The sequence below is a fragment of the Empidonax traillii genome, unplaced genomic scaffold, assembly GCF_003031625.1.
Source record: "Empidonax traillii isolate 1590-97213 ecotype Southwest subspecies unplaced genomic scaffold, ASM303162v1 scaffold1665:size134340, whole genome shotgun sequence".
NCBI lineage: Eukaryota > Metazoa > Chordata > Aves > Passeriformes > Tyrannidae > Empidonax > Empidonax traillii.
The window spans coordinates 93,746-102,533 of record NW_020956858.1 but is presented as its reverse complement, the minus strand read 5'-3'; the positions used below and the strand labels follow the sequence as shown (position 1 = coordinate 102,533).

Below are 8,788 nucleotides of genomic sequence, written 5' to 3'. Positions count from 1 at the left end.
AAAAAAAAAAAAAAAAGAAAGGCAAATCATCTGCAGCAATTTGATGATGTGTCCTCGACCTCCAGTGTCACAGAGGCTTTTTCATTTTATCTCTCCATTCCATAGGAGGGCAATTACACTCCTTTCCCATTTTGTCCTGTCAGAGCACTGACATTCCCCAGAGGAACATCAGGCCAACAAAAGGTGCCAGGTTGTTGCCTGTCTTTTCTTTAACATTAACATTTTGTTTAACAGATCTCTGAGGTGTCCCAGTGATGGATAAACTTCGTTGTTCTTCAGACCAGATGGGCAGGTATAACCAGGGAAAAGCACAATTTCTGACCCAGTGCCAAAGTGGAGGGTGAAGGTGGTGCTGGTTGGCCAAGGGAAGCAGTTGGAAGAGTTTGCAGCTCCATGTCATCAATAACTTCCCCCATAAATTCAATATTCTTCCATTCAGGAGAAAATGGAACTTTGAAAGCTGGTCCTGCACTGTGAAATCATCTGATCACAGGAGCTTTGGGCTGTCTCAGCCCTTGTCATCCTCTAATTCACACACAAAGAGGAATGAGGATATTGAGGGGAAAAAAAAAAAGTGCATCCTAAAAACCCTGAAAGCACTAAATCCACACGCAACACTGCACAGGGAATTTTTCCTCTAGGAAAGGAAAACCAAACCACTATGTACTTGTCATGTGCTATATTATACCCCTGGAGTCATATACAGCTCCTGAGAAGATAAAAGTAGGATAATAATAGTAATAATAATAATAATAACAACAACAACCAAACTATGGATAGTAAAACAGCCTGACCAGCACTGTTCACTAAATTCAGAGAGACATTTCTACTAAGCTGAAGTAGGAACGGGTGAGAACCACAGGGAGGTATTTCTGGGTTGGTGTTTTTGTTTGTTTGGGGTTTTTTTTTTGAAATCCAGATAGGAATCAAACAGCCAACAGGAAAAGCTGAATAAGAGGGCACGGATGAGAAGCAAGTCACACACACATGCACAAACACACAGCAAAGCCCGTAGGTCTTTGAAGCAGAGGTTAAAATAAGAAATCCCACGGGGCTCAGGACCTCCCTGAGGCTCAGTGCAGCCTGGGCACCAGCAGGAGAGAGGGCTCAGGGATCGGGGCTTCCTGCTCCTCCAAGGCAACAGGATGAGAGTCCCAGCACGGCCCCGAGCATGCCCCGAGCCCAGATAATGTCACCGCTGCGGCCACTGGGCCCTCCCATTTCCTTCAGAGAATAAACACCTCTGCTTCCTCTTGATTCTCCCAACAGATATTTGGCAAGGGAGCTTCTCAATTTCCTCATGAGAGATGAAGAAAAGTCGAGGTTTTTCCCAGTTGCGTAAATTCCTCCCCCCCACCCCCCAATTATAACCTTGGCATGCGGCAAGAAACGATTTCCTCTTTCATCAGTGAAACCTTTGCACAAGCCTCCCCTGGCTCTTCAGCTGGCAGGAAAGACACAGGAGAGGGCACAGCATGCTCTGGGTGAGTGCAGCCTTATCAGTGCCTAAATATAATCAGCAGGAGGATATTTCTTGGCATTTACGCCATCCACGCTCTCGGTGACTCCACAACGATTTCTCGCAGCCCACCTTCGCTCACCTCTCACCCCTTCTCCGAAAGGCTGGGACACAGAGGCTTTCCAAGGCCTTTGCCACACCAAACACAGAGCACTATGCCAGGAAAGCTTGCAGAGCAAAGGACAAGAGTGATTACTTTTTTTGGAAGGCAACCTGCTGGCGGGAATCACTGCAAAGCCACCAGCGTCGCTCTTCCCTTCAGCTTAGACCAGGCAGTCCTTGTGCAAGGAAACGATTCAACGCCTCATTTCCCTCTTTTTCTGGGCAGTGAGGGCCATGTCAGCTTGCTCTGAGAGTTGCTCTGTTTCCCACGTGCTCAGCTCTGGTGCAGGACTCGGCCTCAGGGCTGTGACTCTGCTGTGACAACTCGTTGCTGGGTGAGGCACCTGCAGGTCTCTTTTCGGCCCCTCACTATCTCTCTGAGCAGGAGAAGGACTCCACTTCACGAATAGCCAGGACAGGATGCTGAGCAGTTTTTAGCCTTTTGTGTATTGAATCCCTGCTCTGCACAATGGCATGTTTAGGACCTCGCAGTCCCTCGGGAGGAAAACACACCGGAGGAAGCATTTCCTGCTGTGGGCAGCGGACAGCTGGTGTTGAAAGAGGGCAGGAGGTTATTTTGGGGGAGTTTTGGTGATATTATTTTGCTCCTCTTGTCAACAGCATCACTGGTTGCCATAACACAAGTGCAGGGACAGATCAGAGGGAGAAGGTGATGGTAGTGAAGGGCCTCAGCTTAAAACGAGTGTCCCAAGCAGGTATCTCCACTCAAATCTTGTCGCCTTCAGACAGGATGGGATGTCCCTCACCTTAAAATCACATTTTCTGAGCAAGGATGGACATGATGAGCCCAAAAATGCCACGAATTCTCATTGATACAATACCATGCATGGGCTATGTCTCTGAAGAGCTGTGAGAGCTGGGGGGGGGGGTCACAGTGACAAAACAGAAGAAAGAGTGTGGGGTGAAGTCAAGCCTCTTATAGAACCCTGGAAGTGTTCAAGGCCTTGAGCAACCTGGTCTAGTGGGAGGTGTCCCTGCCCATGGCAGGGGGGTTGGGATGAGATGGCCTTTGAGGTCCCTTCCAACCCTTAACATTCTCTGGTTCTCTGATTCTATAATTCTGCAATTCTGTTTCTGTGGTTCAGTCAGCTCTTCACTGAGAAAGGATTTCATGGGCCAGGTGAGACAAGGACAAGTGGGAGTAATAGGGTCAGGATTAGGATGACTCTGGCAACATTCTGGAAAAACAGGACCCTTTCAGTAAGTCGTAGGAGTGTGAGAAGAAAGAACAAAGGAGTGGGCAAAGAAACTCATCTGCTGAGCTCTGAGGGCAACAGAGCTGCAACAACTGGAGCTGGGGGAGCTACTCAGCTGGGAAATCTGATAGATGTGAAAAGAAATATTAGTTTCCATTAACTGGTAAGAAAATGTTTTATTACACTGAGCAAACCAAAAGGGAGTTCATCTCGTACAAACACATGTTTCTAGCCAGTAAATGCCTCCACAAAACCCACAGCACAGTAAAAACCGGCAGTAACATCACCTGTTTTGGGGAGAAGGAGTTTGAAATGAAGGTGATACAGATATGAAGAAAAAAAAAAATAAAACTGCTTTGAACAGTCGTACAGTTTCCATGAGTGGAACTGGCTGGAAAAATCTCTAACAGAAGGGTATAAATAACAAAAAAAAAAAAAAAAAATCCATTTCATTGACCAAATATTTTGTTGAATTGCTATCAAATTCAGTGGACTACTTCAACCAGAAAGGGCTGAGAAGACAAAATATTTAGCTTCCAGTTTCTCAAACAAAAATATTTGGTTTTCCACTTCGAATTCGAGGGTAGCTTTCCAAAATAAATCTTTGTATAAATATATCTTTAAGATTAAGGCAGGTGGGCGAGGGTTTATCCCTGAAGTCATTTGTTTGCAGCTTGGGGCAGCTTTGCTGGAGGTGCAAGGACATTTCTCCCGAGAGCTCCTGCCCAAACCCCTGGCATGTCACGCTCCACATTTCACAGGAACAGCTGCACAGGCTCCTTTTGTCCCTCCATGCCCTGACATCGTGACTGTCATCACCTCTGGTGGCTTCAGCTGACACAAAGGGCTGACACAATGAGCTGTGCAACACAGATGGGCTTTTCCTTTGTGTTGCTGGTGGGCTCATCCATGACTGCTCCAGCGTGTCCCCATCCCTGGGGGTGTCCAGGGAAGGACTGGACGTGGCGCTCAATGCTCTGGGCTGGGTGACAAGGTGGGGGATCAGTCAAAAGGTTGGACTCAAAGCCCTTGGAAGCCTTTTCCAGCCTTGTTGATTGTGTGAGTCTGTGATTCTGTCAGACCACGTGTATCATTTCCCTGCAGCACAAGGCACGCTGCCTTTACTCCTTTTCTTCGTAACACTTCCTTTATAATAAAAAATAAATTAAAAAAAAAAATTAAAATAATAGGCAGCAAGCTGAATGTTTACTCAATTATTGGTAGAGAGTTGGCTCCCATGGAAATGTTGGCTGAAGGCACTGCTGTGAAACACAGTCCCTTCCAGGACAGTGCCAGAAAGCCAAGGGGCAGGTGGCAGCTCTTGAACAATAGTCAATTAGACTTTTTAGGCAAATATTTGCTCATGTGTCCAGACAATGATGTCTTGTGGAAATGTGTTTGCACAATGTCCTTGACAAAGGCTCATCTGTTAACCCGGGACACAATCGGGTCCAGCTCTGGAACAGCGTTTAGCTCATGAACCTCTCGGCTGGGGAGGCAACAAAGCGTCACAGATCCAACTCTGAGCAAAATAATCAGCCCAAATCACCTTCAGACAGGAGGGAGGGGGAGAAAAAAAAAGCCTCCTAAATGAGATTTGCTTTTAACCTATAAAATCATCCAGTGTGTGCTGGGATCTGTGACTCAGTTCCCATAATTTCAGTGTGCTTCCATTACAGCCTTGGCCAGATCCCTCAGGAATGGAGCTTCCAGAGGTCCTGCAGGGCCACCACAGGGGAGCTTTTCCTGTGCCCACGAGGAGTATCTGGCTTTGCTTGGCACCACAATGATCCCTGATCTTCCCAAGAGCTACTGAGGATCATCCTTGTTCCTCCTCAGCCTGGATGGGGGTGGAAGCTATGAAGGACAAGGCCCATCTCAGCTCAAAAAGCATCTCCTGGGGAGCTGGTGCCGCTGGTTCCAGTCCTTCTGGGGGTGGCAGGGAGAGCAGAGCCTCATTATTAGTCCCCAGAGGGATTTTTGGGTGGTATATGGGGTATTACAGTGTAATGTGGCTGATGAGCGTGAAGTAGCAAATAAAAGTTGAGCCCAATAGCGCCCAAACTTGAACCAGGGACTGCTGAATTGTCTACATTGCTCTCTGGTTTTGGGGTGGCACCAAATGAATGGTCTGCAGTGGGGGTGGCAGCCAGAAGCGTTTGGGAAGTGTCGGTTTAGCCCTTGGAGTTACAAATAATCATTCACAAGCTGCTGCTCTTCCCCTCCCCTGAATTCCTTGACGTGTACCAGTGTTTTCTGAATGTTTTGGCTGAAAACGTTCCAGCCTCTGCTTTGCACACCACATGTTCACCTCATCTCGATGGTGATTCAGTATCCACGAGGTGTGTGAGTCACCTCAGGGATGTGGGATTGTTTCTTATTCCCCGACTGACGTGTGGGCACTTTTACAGGGGAGAACATAATATTTGCTATAGACAGTAAACAAATAAGGCAACTGAAGAGCAACAAACACAGTAGTGGCTGAACTTTGACAGAAGAGAAACCACACATTTGTGCTAAAACTAACGAAAGGGAGAGAACTCCTGTGGTTCTTTTGGGACATTAATGAAAAATTAAGAACCTGTTCCTCTCGTGTCAAGCTCATTGCAGGAATAACTGGATGAAATCTTGAGGCTTGTGCTACTGAAGGAGGTCGGGCAAGACAAGCAACTGGTCCCTGCTCACCTCAAAACTGAATCCAGGAGGGACAACAAACTAAACTTGCCTTGTTTTTTCGTAAAAAAATATTCCTGACCCGACTATTTAGGCTTTGTCCCTCCCGACGAACGATTAAAAAATCTCCAGTTCCTGCTGCAGCATTCCTGACAGTGAAATCACGCTCCCAACCATTTCACTGTGATCATTATCTTACCCCTCTTTCCCTCCCCAAGGTTATTATTTTCCTGTATCATTTCAATGCTTGTTTTTCCACAGACTTTAGAAGCTCAAGCTCTGAAAACTTCTTTCACGTGCTAAAAGAAACTTTATTCTTCCAGGAGGGTAAGCTCAGGTTTACACTGTGAGCACCACAGGAGGAGATGTTTAAGGAACAAGAGTTATGATGGATTGTGCTGAAAGACTGCCTTAGTCACTGTAATATGTCACTTTTTCTTCCTTTTCAGTTCTTCTTGGGTTATAAAGCAAAGCCTTGACTGGAGGAACGTTTGGCTCTCCTGTGGTGTCCCAGTTTTGACCACTAATGCACATAATTGAAAAGAGTCTAAGAAGTAGGTAAGTATCAAACACCAGGACTTTAACACCAGGTTTAAATTGCACTCAGAACATTTCTTGGGGTTGTGGCAGAGTGACCAAAACTGCTGAAGTGGCTCAAGACCACAGAGTTCAGGACAGGTTAGCAGGAGTTCATGTGCCTAATCCATGGTGTCATGAAAGAAATCCTTCCAAAAGTTGCTGTTCTGACCCTGAGGATGCTGCTGACACGTGTTTTGATGAGAAGAAAATCATCTATTCAGAAGAGGGAAAAAAAATCATGCTTTGGACAGCCCTACTCGATGCCTATCACAGAATCCCAGGATCATTTAGGCTGGGAAAATCCTTCCAGATCATCGAGTCCAACCTGCCCCATCCCCACCCTGTCCCCCAGCCCAGAGCACTGCGTGCCATGGCCAGGCCTGCCTTGGACACCTCCAGGACTGGGCACTCCAAACCTCCCTGGGCAGCCCCTGCTAATGTTTCCAACCCTTTTCATGACTAAATTCCTCCTGATGTCCAACCTGAGCCTCCCCTGGCACAGCTGGAGGCCGTTCCCTCTCCTCCTGTCCCTGTTCCCTGGGAGCAGAGCCCGACCCCCCCCGGCTCCCCCCTCCTGGCAGGGACTTGCAGAGCCAGAAGGTCCCCCCTGAGCCTCCTTTTCTCCAGGCTGAGCCCCCCCAGCTCCCTCAGCCCCTCCTGCTGCTCCAGCCCCTTCCCAGCTCCGTTCCCTTCCCTGCACACGCTCCAGCCCCTCAGTGTCTTTATTGCAATGAGGGGCCCAGAACTGGGCACAGCACTTGAGATGTGGCCTCCCCAGTGCCCAGCACAGGGGGACAATCCCTTCCCTGGTCCTGCTGCCGCACTATTTTTGCTACAGACTTCTGAAGAAGCAGCGACAACACATCCTAATTACCGCTCTCCAGAAGACGCATTTCACACCATGACTACAGAAACCAGGGCACACACAAAGGCAAAAAATATTCATTCCCCTGGGCCAAAAGCTGCTTTCAGTTACACCCAAGAAACCACATGAAAGCCCCGTGCCTGTGGAGGTGCCAAGGCCTCCTCAAAGCACCGCGTCCCATTTGCTGCCGTTGACATCAGCGAGCGCGGCAGGCACCCACGGCTCCCTGGGGCAGCCCAGCACTTGCCAGATCATGGAATCATGGAATCATTACTGCTGGAAAAGACCTCTGAGAGGAAGAACCGATGCTCTGGAATGGCAACATACACACACACACACACGTTGGGTTCTGCACCCATGGGTGCACCCTGCAGATGTCGGGATGAGCTGGGCTTGTGCTTACAGGCTTCAGCAAAAAAGCCCCCGTGGCAGAGCTGGACTCTATCCATGGACAATTTTGGCACTAGAGGTTGGCTCCTGTCCTTTGGGGATGATTGATTTTGGTAATTAGCTTTGCTTTTTCTGCAGTTTCTGGGCAGTGATGCTGTTAATGGAAGCGAGAGGCGGAGCAGCAGAACTGGGGTGGGAATGGCCGGAAAAAAGCAACTGAGCACCTCTCTGCGTCCTGATCCCGGCACCACACGGCTCCTTCAGACCCTGGCGCCTCTGCAGAGGAGACTGCAAACATGCCCCGTCCTGCCAAACCCCCGGACCAGCCCGAAAACATGCTCCGAGCAGGATCTCCTGCGCAGAGGGATCGCGCTAACCCATCGCTCCATCTAGTGACAGCACATCCCACAACACCCACATCCCCCGGGCCCACCCCTTTGCTTCCAAAGCATCCTGAAGAAACACTCTTTATGCAGTGTGTTTCCACCTTCAGAGGCTGCTTCGTAAAACGTTTTGATGTCGTTTGTTGGGTTTTTTTTCGGGGGGAGGGGGGAGTTGGTTTGCTTTTGTCCAGGGTTTTCTTAGTTTAGAAAAAGCAGCAAAGCTGCTGCCCTCCAGAAGGGCTAGGGATGAATCCTCTCCTCCAGAAAGGGGTTAAGGAGGAATCCAGAAGGCCCACAGGTTATTCCAGCCCTCCAGAAGGGTTACAGGTGAATCCACCCTGGAGCAATCCTCTCCTCCAAGTGTGTGCTACACTTTATAATTTAATTAGTAGTTGTGCTGCGAAGGTGAATGGCATTTTGTAGACTACTGAACAGACCCAGAGACAAGAGTAGGAAAAGTGCACAACAAAAGCAGTGGGACCTGTAGATCCCTGTTAAAATAGGATGGTGGTCAGGGGCAGCAACATGCTCAAGACACCTGCAAACTCTTGTACTTAGAAGAAGCATCTGCACTGCCAGAACATCTCCTTCCCAGGTCTGCCATGAGGGCTTTTCAGATCAAGGTTAAGTAGAGTCTTCAGCTGCCTTTCACACTCATATTTTTCATCACTTCTTTAGCCCTGATAACACTGAAAGGGAGGCAAAAAAAGCCCTTTTGGCTGCTAGCAGTAGGAATTACTGTATGCTGGCCTCTGGTCCCCCCAGAATTGGAAGCACCTGGGAATCCGACACCCATCTTTCATTTCATTTCTGACATCAACATTTACCAGAAAAAAAGAGAACTTTTTGCAAAAAGCATCGCTGCTGAACTTGCTGTTGTTGATAAACACTGTTTTCTTGGGCAGTTGTGGGATCCAATAGCCCTTGGAGATTGTGGAGTTTTCCAGGCAGGTGAGTTGCTTTGACAAGGTGCTCCCTTCATTAATAAATGTGCTCCCTTTCAGCCAGGGAGTTCTGCTCTCTTCAGAAACCCTTCAGCTGCACACTTCGACTTCTTTTC

At 48.3% G+C, this 8,788-nt stretch overlaps 1 long non-coding RNA gene across 1 annotated transcript; it reads right to left on the bottom strand.

Annotated features, from left to right (window-relative positions):
• Positions 1-5,801: 5,801 nt before the first annotated feature.
• Positions 5,802-7,103, bottom strand: LOC114070706. The gene is made up of 2 exons (XR_003573958.1): positions 6,965-7,103; positions 5,802-6,303 (listed from the first exon to the last, which is right to left on the bottom strand). It is a non-coding gene; the product is annotated as an uncharacterized LOC114070706 (long non-coding RNA).
• Between the last annotated feature and the right edge of the window lie 1,685 nt (positions 7,104-8,788).